A 16314-nucleotide genomic window follows, 5' to 3' on the forward strand; every position below is an offset into this window, starting at 1 on the left:
GTCAGGAAAAGAGAAAAACCTGACCTTCTTGCTTTTAATGACCCAAAGGGAGTTATCTATTACATTAAATGCCATGGCAACTCACAAAATATAAAGGATTTAAGGCAGAGACAATATATCATCCCAGCTTTTCATACAAACTGATTAATAGTCTAGGAACCAACAAAATACCAACAGAATAATCCTGACACCTCTTCCAAGGACTGATGAAGAAACTATGCTGAATGAAAGTTTAATCACGATTTCCTATCGCACAGCCAGGTTCCTAACAAGATCACATAATTACAAGTGAGAGAATTCATATCCTCGGCTAATACATAATTATATCTGGAAGCGTAACCACTAAACTAGGAAATTGAATCACTTCAAGAGGATGCTTTTCACACACAAAATAGTACATAGTTAACAAGAGGGGCTCTGGGCTTCTGTTTACACATTAAAAATCATAGGTACAATTTGAGAAAATCCGAAAATCCAGTAAAAGGGTTTTGGTACTTGGTGGAAGAATAGAGTTGATAAGATGGTATAGAATGTCTTGTGAAGGAAGCTTTTGTTAAGCTTCCACTCTAAAGGGATCATTAAAATGTTGGGAATAGTTGAAAATATTCATGTTTTAAAAGAATGATTCAAAATCCAGAAGTTGCACATGTAAAGATTAGAAGAAATTGAAACCTGTCAGTCATGGCCATCAACATCTCTAAGGCAGCCCATTCTGAAATTGGTGCTCTCAGAAACACCTTCAAACATGTCTATCTCAAATTCTGTTTTGAAGAAAGTTGCTTCTCAAGTTGAAACTTTTAAATAAAATCAGTGTTAAGTAATAAATGCTTTCCCTAATGCAAAGTGAGAACTAGGAGAATGTAAGGTGTGCCGATGAATATTAACTAGAAGTCCTATTCATATTGCCAGTCAGCTGGGTGGTGCTGCATGTGCCTGGGAATGGCTCTTGCATGAAAAGAGCCTTAAGATGTGGCTAGACAGATAAGGGGCTGAACATCTTGAGAACTTCAGACATTACGGCCAGTGAGAAATGACTTTTAATCTTGCTAAGTCCTATGTAAGATGAGCACAAAATTACACACTTGAAGGCAGCTAGATCCCTGGCTGAACAAAAAGTTGATCACCAAATCCTCAAATCTCCCAACTTGAAATTCAAAACAAAGTTTCAGAAATCAGAGTGTCATTGAATTTTAGAACAGAGAGAAACCTAACCACACATTCTTTATGACCGTCACGAAGCCGAATTCTGCAGCCCATTGCTCTTTGGCTGTGTCATGCTACTTCACATTCAAAATCAGTATTTATAAATCTCAGGAGAAATCACTGGTAAAGCATAAAACATGAAAAAAATAAAAGAATAGAATACTTTATGATATTCTAGTAATCCCCAAACAACCAGTGGCAACACTATCAGAGACAGATCAATAGAGACATACCCTTGGTCCAATGTAGTGTGACTTTTCATAGAACAAACATTTATGTCCTAAATTTGTTCCCTGTGTTTCACATATTTCTGGATAGCTGTTTATTTTATTTATTTTATTTTTGTAAGGAATGTGCACTATTTTTGTCATTTGAAAATATTACACGGGGTAGGGGCAAAAATAAATCTACAGTAGCTCATATGGAAAATAATACAATAAGTAATACGTAATAATTAAAGAATAAATCCTGTGTTTCATGCACTCACCACTGTAAAGCTATTTTCATCCAACCCGGCACTTAGATTGCTTAGGTTTTAATGACGAGAAGATGGAATGGTTGATGTAATTTAATGCAGTGAGTATTGGTTGAATTATTTACCACCTTAGATGATCTCATCAGTATTACCTAAGAGGAGTGTGTCACTCCCAAATGTACACAAACATGCCCTCTGGAGATCAGCAAGAAAATTTAAGGAATTCATTTATATATTTTATTTTATCGTTTTCTAATTTCTATTGTATATACATTTTTAGAGTAAAATCTATGAATAGCAGCTTCAATGTACATAATTCATTTTATAGGGTACTAGAGGCCCGGTGCACAAATTCATGCATGGGGGGAGGGACTACGGGAGGTTGGCCAGCACCCCACCACCTCACAGTTCCCCGCCTCCCCCCCAGCTTCTTCCCTCGCTGTCGCACGTCACCACAGCAGAAGAGTGGCCTCTGGAAAAGGAAGAGGATGGGAGCAAGACAAACCCTTGTGTTGAGGACTGACTTTCAATAGATCACAGCGAGGGGGCTGCTTGGCTATGTAAGAAACCCTGACCCAGAAACAGGTCTCTATGAACGGTTTAGCACCAGGGGCCGATGGGGGCTGGCTGGCTGAGGGGAGGGGCCATGGGAGGTTGGCTGTGGGAGTGCACTGACCACCAGGGGGCAACTCCTGCATTGAGTGTCTGCCCCTGGTGGTCAGTGTGCGTCATAGTGACTGGTCGACTAGTCATTCTGGTCATTCTGGTCGTTTGGTTGTAATGGTTGCTTAGGCTTTTATATAGAGAGAATATAGATAATAAGAATATATAATTCATAAAGATGCAGAGTTTATGAGTTAAGGGGCATAGGTTCCAGGGCCAGACTGAGTTTCAAGTTTAAATGGCTCTCTTGCCTATCACTACCTGAATGCATAACAAACCTGTGGGGTATTTATACCAGGAATACTTTGCAGCTGTAAAAGGAAGGATCTCTTACCCTTTGAGACAGCATGGAGGGCCTGGAAAGTATTATGTTAAGCAAAATAAACCAGTCAGAGAGAGAGACAAGTATCACATGATCTCACTTATATGTGGAATCTACTGAACAAAATAAACTGGCAAACAAAAGGTCCAGAGACATGAAAGCATGGAACAGAATGTCAGATCTCAGAGGCGGGGGAGGGTGGGTAGGTGGGGAGAGATTAACCAAAAAAATGTAAATGCATATATGCCTAACTCATGGACATATGCAATAGTGTGGTGAAGGCCTGGGGTGGAGTGGGAACCTGGTGGAGGGGAAGGAAAGGGGGAAATGGGGGGCATATATAATATTCTCAACAATAAAAATGAATTAAAAATAATAAATAAAATGGTTCTCTTACTACTTACCTATGTGATTGTTGATCAAGTTCCTAAACCTTTCTTTGCCTCAAATTCCTCTTTTTCAAATACAGATGATAATAAACAATATTATTTCTAATTTTATAGGATTGATATAAACTTCAAGTGAGCAAATATACATGAAGCACTTAGTATAGTGCTTGGCAAAGTGTGTGTATATATACACACACTTTGCCAAGTACTATATATATATATATATATATATATATATATATATATATATATATATTTAGTATACTTTGAAAGTAGTACTTTTTTTTTAGTTTTGATAAGGGTATAAAATTTAATTCTCTATGTTAGAATGTGGTGAGGGAATTAAAAATTAATAGTACACAAACCTTGTCTGATAGGGTTTAAGTTCTTCAGGAGTCAACAATAACATCCTAAGAAGAGTTAAGTAAAAATCTACAAAAGTGGTTGAAAAAAATGTCTCTATAAGTAGATTAAACATGTTGCTTTGTAACTTTATTAGTGAAACCTTTTCAGATCAACATTAGAAATAAAATAGCTAAAAGTTCATCTATTCTAAGTGAAATAAGGTTGAGGTAGGCCACGAGAGTTCTATGAAACAAAATTTAAAATTTCATACTTTGCAAACCAGAAGTTAAAGGGGAAAAAAAGAGAGCTTTTCAACAGGCACTATTTTATTTTGTTTTATTTTATTTTTTTTGTCACTTCCCTCTTTGGCTGTCCTTGTTCCCATAAAAGTAGGTTATGGTAAAGATGAAATATTGTTTTAATTTATACACAGTACAAGAACAGCTAGCTGTGTTAGCAGTTACTAACTTTCAAAGGTTCCCAGTCTGCTAATTTAAGTCACAATTTGGTCTGCCACATAGAGTGTGGGCCAACTTTGAGAGCCTCAATAATGCAGTCCAGTCAAATCCAGCTCTAGCCTGTGTTGGAACGAAGCAGATCAAAACAAGAAGAGATAAGAGAGAGCTTGGATGACAATTCTCTCGGACATCTGTGTAGTGAGTCGCATCAAAAGACCATCAGTGAGTGAAACACATATGCTGCAGCCATACAAGAAGCAGCGGAGTTGAAACAGGTACCCAGCTCTTCATCTCACCAGGATTCCCTTGCCCCTTCAAGGCTCTCTGAGTTAATACCAGGCGACAACCAGACTAATTTGATTCACAATTGTAACCAAAAAGGCTCAAAACTCTTCGACCCTCATAAACCCCCAAGGGATGCAAAGGATAGAATTTCTTTAATTTCTGTTTCTCAGGATACCATAAATCAAGTCAGGATTCTGCATTGCAAGTGAGCATTTGAAAAAGTTTCTGTGCAGAGCACAAACATCCAATTATATGCATATTTCCATTTCCATTATTGATTTATTCATGGGAATGTATCATATTGTTATTTAAATCTCCAAATTTCTTTTTTGTAGGATAAATGTAATGTTTGCCAAGTGTTCCTCTTGGTAGAAGTCTCACAGGAGCTTTGGGAATTGGAGATTATTTCGGCCAGTTTCAAAGAGAATCAGCGGTGTGGTCAAAGTCACAGGACTGCAACTCTGAGCGGTAGAACATGACACTGGTTAGGCATCAGTTAAAGCTCATGCTCGTCCACGCCACAGCAAAAAACGGTGTGCTTAGATAACAAGCTTCAAAGGGCAAAAGACTGACTGCTCTCCTGATGGGATGCTGCCTCGTTTTATTGACATGTGGTGTGTAAGTAGTGGGTGTGTCCCACTAAGAAGACCTGACACTGCAAAACATAAGTTCATAAAAAGCTTCGCTTGGAAATGTTCATGTTATTAAAATTGTGATAAGAAAAACCATCATTTCCTGAATGCTTTCTGTAGGCCAGGCGCTGCTCCAAGCAAACACATAAGAAAACATTATTTCATTCAATTCTCATAACAACCCTTATTATTTCCCCTCTTATACAAATTAAACACTGAGGCTTAGAGAAGCTCAGCTACTTGCCACGCTCACATGATCAGTGAGCAGCAGAAGCAGCCTTAGAATCCAGGCTGACTTAAAAGCTTGTTTCTCTAGTTAAGAATTTAAAACTCCTTACAGAGAGTGACAATTTACATATTTATTAGGAATAATTAAAAGGATTAATCGCCCAGCAAACAGAGGGAGAAGGAACGTTTAGAGCAAGAGATGCAGATGAATTCAAATTGAACATAACCCAATGTACAATGGAAAATGATGGCTTCCTCATAGATTTCAAAAGTAATAACAATATTCCTTGATCTGTGGTCCTCTTCTCCTCCATTTTCAAAGCCAGTAGGGGTGGGTTGAGTCCTTCTCATGCTTCAAATCTCCCCTCCTCCTTCATCACACCTCTCTTTTAGCTACAGCTGGGAAAGATTCTCTCCTTTTCAGGGTCTATATGATTAGATTGGGCCCACCCAGATAATCCAGGACAATCTTTCCATCTCAAGGTTTGTGATCTTAATATTTTCAAAGTTGCTTTGCCATGTAAGGTCAAATATTTATTGGTTCCAGGGACTAGGGCAGTGATGGCGAACCTATGACATGCGTGTCAGAGGTGACACGCGAACTCATTTTTTTGGTTGATTTTTCTTTGTTAAATGGTATTTAAATATATAAAATAAATATCAAAAATATAAATCTTTGTTTTACTATGGTTGCAAATATCAAAAAATGTCTATATGTGACATGGCACCAGAGTTAAGTTAGGGTTTTTTAAAATGCTGACAGGCCAAGCTTAAAAGGTTCGCCATCACTGGACTAGGGTGTGGACATCTTTGAGGTGGGAGTGGAGTTGTTCTTCAGCCTGTTCAGTAATAAATGGAAGTAAACTACTGATATGTGGAACCTGGATGAGTCTCACATGCACTATGCTAAAAAAAAATAAAAAAATAAAAAAATGCTGCATCCTGCATGATTCCATCTATATATTCAAAAAAGGCAAAGCAATAGAAACAAGACAAATCAGCGATTTCCAAGAACTGAGGAAGAGAGGCAGGGATTGGCTATAGAGGAGCTTACAAAACTTATTAGAGTGATGGGAACATTCTATATTTTTCTTGTGGTGGCAGTTATATTACTATATGCTATTCAAAATTTATAGAAATAAACTCCCAAAAGAATGGATTTTACTCTGTGTAAATTTTACTGTGTGCAATAAACCTGGCTCCTGCCCCAACCCAAATAGAAAGGAAGCTACTACTAGTGCTCCATTGAGACACCTTGAATTTGACGATGCAAGAAGTTTAAAACTAAAGGGTAGCCTTATTAATATAGTGAGATTATATGTCCCAAATTTTCGGAGAGTTTCCTAATTTCAAAATTCTCCTGAATATTTATTTTATAGAATTTTCCTAATATCAAAACTCTCCAAATATGTTAATATTTTAGTAGCAAAATATACTCCTTACACCCAGGGAAAATCTCATCACATATCAGTTGTTCCAGTTTTGGATTAGAAACAAAATTGTCATCATTCTCAAAGGTCATGTAACCTATTTTCATAATTTGCTTGAGGTTACATATCTCATCAATATGCAAGCCAGAAGTAGAATTCAGGTTCCCTAACTCCATTCTAATACTCTATCAGTGAGCTGATACAAATCTAAAGGAAATTCTAATTGTGTCAATGCCTACACCTAAGCATTAATGAGACACCTGTGCAAACCACAACCATTGTGAATGGCTCTGAAGTTAGCGCACATAATTGGAAACAATTTTAGCAGTTACGTTTACTTTTCCAGATGTGTATCCTGCTGTTAGACCCTGAAGGAACACTTATACAGCATTAGACTTCGGAATTAGTCAAACAACCAGATACCTTTCAGTGTTGTTTTTACTGATGTGTTTTAGCAATGGGTTGGGGAAGGTAACTTTGGCACAGAGAACAGAAGTAGAAAAACAGAACCAGTGATATACTGCATAGTTTAATGAGTACAGCCAGATCACTATCTCTGTGAATGACAGCTTCGTTCCCTTCAAATGATCTCTTCTAAAGATGCAATTGAACAGAGGACTCTCATCCAGGCTGAGAATAGGGCTTGTTTACCTGCTAAGTACTTTGCACATCTGTTCTCTCTCTTCTTCTTTCTTGTCATTAAAAAGCCCTGTTTTCATCCTGGCAGGACATTGAAACGCAGGGAGCACTTTCAGCTAGCTCCAGGCGACAAACAGATTCCTACAGTGCAGAGTTATGGTATGATCTGATTGACAGCATCAGTAATGGAGTGTACATTGTCCTGTGGCTGCCAATCCATGGGTATACCAGATAGCTCACATTTCTTAGGCAGAATGAATCTAGGTTGCTTTAATTTTTATTTCTTTAAAACAATTTTAATAATAAGAAATGTATGCATTTACACTCATTCACACCCGTCTCCCACTCAAACTAAAATACTCACTTGGATGAAAGAAATGCTTCACAAAGAGTTGAACATGGACCCTTCCATGTGTTTGTTTATAGCTGTCCTGAGAAAATACCCAAACAAATTGCCTACTGGCATTTAAAACTCAAGAAGCCTGAGATTTCCTTGGGAAGCAAAACAGTCGGCAAACTTGTCTATAAGTAAGCTATGGGGATAATTCAGCCCACAAGGTCTACTAAGAGAAAACTGCTGATAGCCAAGCAGAAACTACATAAAAGTCTCACAGAAGCTGGTTTAATAAAGATGGAAATTAGAGCATGAGTTCAGTTCAATCCTACCATTAATCATAACCATTATTGAGAGCCTACTATATGCCAGGTAATTTATGTACCATATAAGCAACTGGAACTGTCACTGGTTAAAGAAAATGTATTGGGGATGTATCAGGAGCTTATGAACTCTATTGGAAGGATGGGGAAACAGATTTCAAAATAGGCAAAAGCTAGGGATAGGGCCAAGAAATAAAAATATCAGGAAGTGCCTATTCATTATGAACAGACACCAAACATTTTCAGTTTAACTGTCAATCTGCTTCATACCCAACTTGCAGACAAGAAGCATAACCTCAACTTAGCTTAGGACATGTCCTTAGTTGGGGTAAGATCACCAACTACATTCACCAAAGAAGATACAATTTCCCAAAAGGAATTCCAGTTGATGTTAGGAACTCCAGATATAATTTCCAGTTGATAAGGAAATGTATGGTAGGTGGGAAAGGAACAAAAGCAAAAACAACTACATAAATCCAATTCATGATCCTTCACATATCCATTAATGAGACTTATTTTGTAAATGAAGTTAAATATCATCATCCCAATAAATTCCCATTCTACTTAGAACAGTCCAATTGGCTTACCAAACCTCCTCTCCAATTTTTTCTTCTAGCATTTCCCCTTTTTATACTCTGAACTTGAGACACACTGGGATTTTCCTTCCTCTTTAGGCATACCAGGCTTGTCTTGGGCCCCTTTATCAACAGTTCCTTTTCCAGGAATGTTTATCTTCCCTCAATTTTTTAAAAATATATTTTTATTGATTTCAGAAAGGAAGGGAGAAGGAGAGAGAGAGAGAAACTTCAATGATGAAAGAGAATCATTGATCTGCTGCCTCCTGCACGCCCCCTCCTGGGGATTGAGCCCACAACTCGGGCATATGCCCTTGATCAGAATCAAACCCAGGACCCCTTCAGTCCATGGGCTGAAATTCGATCCACTGAGCCAAACCAGGTAGGGCCTCCTTTGTTTTTTACAAAGCTATAGATGAGAGTAAGAGGATGCTGCATGGACATGCTCCCAGGAACAAGCTGGAATTTCAACTGAAATATGGAAAGGCTTCCTGAATAATCAACAGAAAGCTCACAGGAGAGAACCCTAATACCCAAAGACTGATGGTGGAGACCACATAGAGACTGGTAGGAGGGGCAGAGGTGCTAGAGTGCTGCCTGAACACCCATAGACAGCAACTGAAGTCCTGGAGAGATATCTCAGCTGTGGGGGGAGGGGTGTCACTGAGAACTTGGGGTTCTAATCCCGAAGATGTGCTCCCCAGCAGAGAGCACCAAACTGAGGAGGGTACCCACATAACATCTAGCTATGAAAAGCAGCAGCGGGGTGCTGTCGGCCAGGGAGTGGCAGCTGAAAGTTCCGGGCACCCTCTTAAAGGGCCAATGTACAAAAATTCCCTGTGGAGCCACCCACCTTGTGTTCTGCAGAGGGAGGGTGAAGTGGACTGGAGCTGTGACAGCAAAACCTAGGACTGGGAACTTGAGGGATAGAGCTCAGAAGGAAGACACCCCAAGTTTCCTGGGCTGAGTAATTGCCTCACACAGCAGAGGACATCTTTCCCACATTTGCCTTGCCTGGGGGGAAGACAGTGGAGAACACCGTGCCCTGAGGCCACTTAAGAGATTAAAAGTAACAATTAGCATCCAGGCTTTAGCAACAGCCCCACCCTGTTGTAAAAACTCTCACCACACCTGAGGATGATTGCCTGGCGGCAATTCAAGTCAGAATCCTATTAGTTTGTAGACAGAGGCAGTCTCTGGAGGCTTTGGGTCTTTGCCTGATCTAATTAGTCAGAAATAGCCTTTAACACTGTCCTGCACTAGAGATTGAGAGGTGTAGAGGATCTTCCTAATACATAGTTACAAACCCAAACTGAATCAGTGAATTAGAATACAGAGTTGAAAATATCACTCAATTAGAAAACCAAAAAGAAAAAAAAAAACACAATTAAAAAACAGGAGGACAGCTTAAGGGAGCTGTGGGCCAATGTGAAACATAACAATATTAGAATAGTAGGTGTGCCAGAAGAGGCAGAAAGGGAGAAAGGAATAGAGGTGTTTGAAGAAATAATGGTAGAAAACTTCCCTAACCTGGTAAAGGGGAAAGTCACACAAGTTCAGGAGGCAAAGAGAACCCCTAACAAGAAGAACCTAAGAAGACCCATGCCCAGACAAATCAGAATTAAAATGCCAAAAATGAAAGACAAAGAGAGAATCTTAAAGGAAGCAAGCTAAAAGAAAACTGTTACCTACAAAGGAGTTCCCATAAGGCTGACACCTGATTTCTTATCAGAAACTCTACAGGCCAGAGGGAATGGCATGAAGTACTCAAGGGGTAATGGAAAGCAAGAATCTGAGACCAAGATTACTATATCCAGCAAGGCTATCATTCAAAATAGACAGTCAACTAAGAGCTTCCCAGACAAAAAAAAAAAAAAGGCTAAAGAAGTTCATCACCACCAAGTCAGCATTACAAGAAATGCTAGAGAGATTGCAGAGAAGAAGAAACAGAGAGAGAAATCTAGTCATACGTAATTAAAATGGCTATAAATAAGTACCTCTCAATAATAACCCTAAATGTAAATGGATGAAATGCTCCAATCAAAAGGTGTAGGGTAGCTTAATGGATACAAAAACATACCCAACTATATGCTGCCTATAAGAGACTCACCTCAAAACAAAAGACACACACACAGGATGAAAGTGAAGGAATGGAAAAAAATTTCCATGCAAATGGAAAAGAAAAAATAAGCTGGAGTAGCAATACTCATATCTGACAAAATAGACTTTAAAATGAAGGCCCTCACAAGAGACAACAGAGGTAACTACATAATACTAAAGGGATCGATCCAATAAGACAATAAAACCCTGGTAAACATTTATGCACCCAATATAGGTGCACCTAAACACACACACACACACACACACACACACACACACACACACACACACTTCTAGAGGACTTTAATGGAGAGATTGACAACAATATGGTCATAGGAGGGGACTTTAACACCCCTCTGACTTCCCTGGACAGATCTTCCAGATAAAAAACTTAACAAGAAAACAGAGACTCTAAAGAACACAGTGGATCAGATGGGTTTCATAGACATTTATAGAACATTTCACCCCAATGCAGCAGAATATACATTCTTCTTAAGTACACATGGATCATTCACAAAAGTGTGGAGTTTCCTCAAAAAATTAAAAATGGAACTCCCATTTGACCTAATAATCCCACTTCTAGGAATATATCCCAAGAAATCAGAAACACCAATCAGAAAAAATATATGCACCTCTATATTCATAGCAGCACAATTTACCGTAGCTAAGATCTGGAAACAGCCTAATGCCCATTAGCAGATGAGTGGATTAGAAAACTGTGGTACATATACACAATGGAATACTATGCTTCTACAAAAAAGAAGGAACTCTTACCATCTGTAACAGCCTGGATGGACCTGGAAAGCATCATGCTAAGCAAAATAAGCCAGTCAGAGAAAGATAAATATCACATGATCTCACTCATTTGTGGACTATAATGAACAACATAAACTGACGAACAAAAATAGAGTCGGGGGTGGGGGGGAATGTACTAGAATATAATAGAAGTAATCCTGTATTTGCAGATTTTTAATATTTCCTATAACTTTTATGATACCATACTATGTTAGTACAGTTTTGGTAATATTATTATACTTAAAATTCTTTTATTCTTGAAATATTAATGTTTATTGCATGTAATATTATTATATGTAAGATCATTTTTCTTGAATAGCTGGTGTTTATTGCATGTAACATTATCATATTTAAATCGTTTTTCTTGAGATATTAATGTTTATTGCATGTAACATTATTATATATAAAATCGTTTTTCTTGTAATAAAAAAACTGAAAAAAAAGTGATAGTTATAAAGACGGAATAAACATTGGGAAATGTTTTCTATTACTTTGAAAAAAATCACATGTACGATGTCATTAAATTGCTCATTTCATATGCGCAAAGATATAATATTTACTTATTATGAAATCAGCAGTGAAAGTATTAAGGTCCTAGCAAACATGCATTTTATTATCTCATTTTGGTGGCACATGTTGAGAAAAAACCCATGTATCTAAATACAATAGCAAATAGTGAGGGTCTATAAACTGACCTCCTTAAATCTCATCGATTGGAGATATGACGGAAAAGCTTTTCTCCAATTGTGCCCTGAGGGCAGTTGATCTGAAAGCATGTGCCATGTACTGTTGGTCCCTAACGCATTCAAATTTGATGTATAACACTGATCAGAAGGTGGGCTGTTTATTATTACTACACCCTCTAATATATAGTTTTTATAAGACCTATATGTAAAGAAATTATTGTGGAATTCCTAAAACATCTCCGAGAAAATGATTATTAAAAATTGGTGAGCCTAATGTTGCCAAGGATCACCTATAACTCTCATGCTTTGTAGTCGAATTCCACATCTTTTCATATAACTAAATTCACTTTGATAAAGGAACATAAGAAGCAAGACCCAAAGACCCAAAGTAATCTTGAAGTAAACTGTAAATGCTCAAGGGTAGCATCAAAGCCCCTGTGCTCTCAGAGCACAGGGCAGCACAAGGACACGGGGCAGGGGGCAGTCTCAGTTAATCATCATTGTCTGCTTAAAAACACAGAAAGCTAACAGCATTCTATGTCAGAATAAGAGTGTGAGAAGAATAACCAGATACATGATTTGTAAAGAATCTGATAGAAATATTTATGGCATTATAAAAATAGATACTGATAATGAAACAAACAAGGAAACTAAATGATGCAATCACTTTTTTTTAAGTGTCTTCCTTTCTTTGAGGATTCTATAGAAAGTACCAAGCATTTATATAATCAAAAGCATTAGTGTGATATACTGGAAAAATATTTGTCTAAAAGCAAAACAGACGAGTGAGGTGAATAATTAGTGGAAGGGATTAACCATGAATCTAAGGAAGTTTAGGATTCAGAGCCTCTTGCTGGCATGGGGCCCCATCAAGGCTTAATTTCTAGTTTTGTAACAACAATTGTTTATTCCTTTTATTAATAGTACTCCCTCCCCCAATTGTATAAGCTTCATAAAAGTTGCACCTGCCTCTGGTTTCAGTAGTAGATTTTTAGTAGTGAGAAAGCCAGGTATAATCAGTCATTAGTTTTAGTGTATCTATGGGGTGGTGAGCTGAATTTCACAACTCTCTCCCCTCTTCTCTTTATCTATCTCTCCAATCATCTTATTATCTACTTATTATCTATCTATCTATCTATCTATCTATCTATCTATCTATCTATCTATCTATCTATCTATCATCTATGTCTTCTCTCTCTCTCTTTTATCTCAGTGCCCTCTTTCTCAATCTGTCTCATAGGCATATTCTCTCAACTCTTTGCCTTTCTTCTCTCTCAAATCCTTTTCCTTTTCTGTCTCTCCCTCCTTCCCCATTCTCTCTCTCATTTGCTAAGATTTATCATTTCCCTCACCTTGACTAAACTTTAGATAGTAAAGTTGGGCAGTGAAGTTCTTCCTAACTATAGGTCCCTGACCTCATAAAAAAAAAAAAAAAAAAAAAAAAAAAAAAAAAAAAAAAAAAAAGAAAGATAGAAAGAGAAAGAAAGCATTTACCTTAGAAATCTTCCAATTGTAAATGCATTCTCTGCCCCTTTGAGATGTAAATCTTCTCCCAGCTGGCTGGCTCTTCAAGTTTACAATTGGGAAGGTCTTTCTCAAGGGCCTGGGAGCCATCTTTATGAAATTAATTACCAAGGAAGATAGAGCCATATCTCCCAGTGGTTGGTGGGAGTCTAACCAGCATCAATTAGAAAACACAGATGGCCTAATCACTCTGACCAACATCCTGCCTAATGGCCTTCAGTACTTTGCCAGTAGCTCACCCCAGGGCTAACAATTCTCCTCCCTTTTTATTCAATGAGTTAAATTCAATCTCCCAAAATGCAACAATTATGAAATAAATCCATCCTTGCCTATCTGGCTCCATCCAGTGCAAATTTCCTTTGACAACATACATACACAACCTATTTCTATAATGCTACAGATAAAGCATCTAATCTAGCTCTAGGGCTTCCCGACGTCTCTCTTCCCTCAGAGCCCTTTACCTTGTTCTCCTAGCCTCCTATGATTATTCACTTAAATCTTACCTTGACAGTCTTACCTATAAAAACTTAGCCTCTACACCACTACACCTTGTTTGTTTCTTATATAACTTTTACCACAATTAGTAGTTATTTTTCATTTATCTGCTTATTGCCTGGTTATTACATTAGACTGTATATTCTATGAGATCAGAGACTATATTTGAATTGTTCACGGTTTATTTTTATTATCCACAGGACCCATTACAGTGTCCTAATATATAGTACTTACTCAATAAATATTTAAAAAATAAATTACTAAGTTAAAGGCATGAACAGTATTTTTCTAATTATAAATTACAGCCTCTGTGCTCCATAAATATTAGGGAGGTTCAATATTCCCTTGCGATTATATTCACAAGAGAATTGGTACAATATATATCACATTTTGTAAAGTGGCACACTGATTGCATGGTTCATTCCTGGGCCCATCGAAGCCATCACTGAGAAAGGCACCAGGGGAAGCTAAGGACCTCCCTCAACTCTTCACACCCATCAGTCTCTGTTTCCACCCACAGCTCAATGCCTATGAAGCAGGTAGGAAGAAAGAAGCTCAAGGCTCAAGGGAGCCAGGCCTGAGGAAGATACTCACATGAGCAAGAATGTTTATTCAAGTTCATTTTGTGAGTTAAAGTAAAAAAAAATGTTGTATCATTTTTGTCTCCCAAGGATAACTCAATACCCCTTCTCCCTCAGGGGACATCCCTGACTATGGAGACTCTGCTCCAGAGTTTAATAACAACAGGCTATAATTCCTTTGATAGTCAACTAGCAAGTTTTCTCCCAGAATTTTTTTCATTTTATTTATTTATTTATTTAAAAAGAGCAGAAATAAACACTCTTTCTCTTGTCATCCTTGTGTTAAGTCTACACTGATATTAGAAAGGTATGGGCTGTGTATTGCAATAAAACAGTTGGTCAATTTTAGTTTCCTCTGGTAATAAGTGCTGGCAGTCATTCTTACAAAACCATGATGACAATGCAGAAGTCACTTATGAGTAGCAAGAGTTATGTCAATGCCAGTTACATACTCTCAGCAGCCAAGGCCTCAGATATTCCTATCACACTTTCTCACTCTGTATACATGTGCATTTAAAAGCTCTTGGCAGAAGAGAAACACCAAATGTGAAGCGAAAGGAATCACAACGAAAGATCTTGAAGGAAGAGGAGATCACATAAGGAATCCAGGAGACATCCCTGAGAAGAGACTCTTTAGTTCATAGGTTGTGTAACAGTTACAAGACAACCGTTCTCAGGTAAACATGATACACGTCTGAAAAAAGGTTACTTGCCTTTTGACGGGTAGAGAATGGATATTAACAAGAAAGTAACAGAAATAAAAAGGGCTGACAGTGACATTGCTTATGCTGATCGTTATGGAACAGTCCAATGTGTTCTGAAAACTAGCTCAGAATTAGATGTTAAAAAAGGACAACACTAAACAGACAGCAAAAGAAACGTGTGAGATAGCTTCACAACACAGGCCTCAGAATCCTTGCGACTTTTATACACGAGGAGGCTGCTATTGTTTTGAGAACCATAGAAGGCAGGAGGCATTTTTAGAGAGATTAGAAAAGGACAAAAAGCCATCTTTTGAAATGGAAAAAGAAAAAAAAAAGCATAGTGGCAGTAATGATTTGGAATGCTAACCTTCATTTCAGACTTGGAAATGGCATGAAAACAACTCATTAGGAACCTTAAGGCACAACATCAGGAAAATTATAGTATGCCAGTTCACTTTAATTTTCTTCATCAAGGAAGTATAGCAAGGCACATAAAAGCACCATATGTAATCCATCTGAACTCAGATAAGTTATACAATTCTGTGTATTAAATTTTTTTAGTAAGCCAAAAATATCTCAGTATTATACAGGTGAGTAAGTGATAGGTTGGTCACAGTCAAAGGTCTAACAGATTTGTTGTTCCACGACAAAAAAATGTGAGCAATGTCCCACTGGGATTAACATTAATGCTACTTGGCAAAACAGAACATCTAAGAAAGATCCTGTATTTGTTGACTGAGGTTACATGATTTGAATCAATTTGTGAACACTAATGGAATAAAATTAATGGCCTTGACTCAAACTTCTCAGGCTCTCATTCCCATCCATATTATATTAGGCTTTCTCTCTTACAAATTCATTCCCTTAATATTTCTTTGGTGTCTCACTTATGCTGATGAATATTGCTAAGTGAAAGAAGCCAGTCTAAAAAGGTTATATATTGTCTGATTCCAACCATATGACATCCTGGAAAAGGCAAAATTATGGAGACAGCAAAAAATCAGTAGTTGTCTGGGATTGGGGGAAGGGAAGGAGAAATGCAAAGAATTTATAGGGCAGTAAAACTACTCTTATGATACTATAATGGTGGATCCCTGTCATTACACATTTGTCCAAAAGCACAAAATA

Source organism: Myotis myotis, unplaced genomic scaffold, assembly GCF_014108235.1.
Source record: "Myotis myotis isolate mMyoMyo1 unplaced genomic scaffold, mMyoMyo1.p scaffold_m19_p_12, whole genome shotgun sequence".
NCBI classification, from domain to species: domain Eukaryota; kingdom Metazoa; phylum Chordata; class Mammalia; order Chiroptera; family Vespertilionidae; genus Myotis; species Myotis myotis.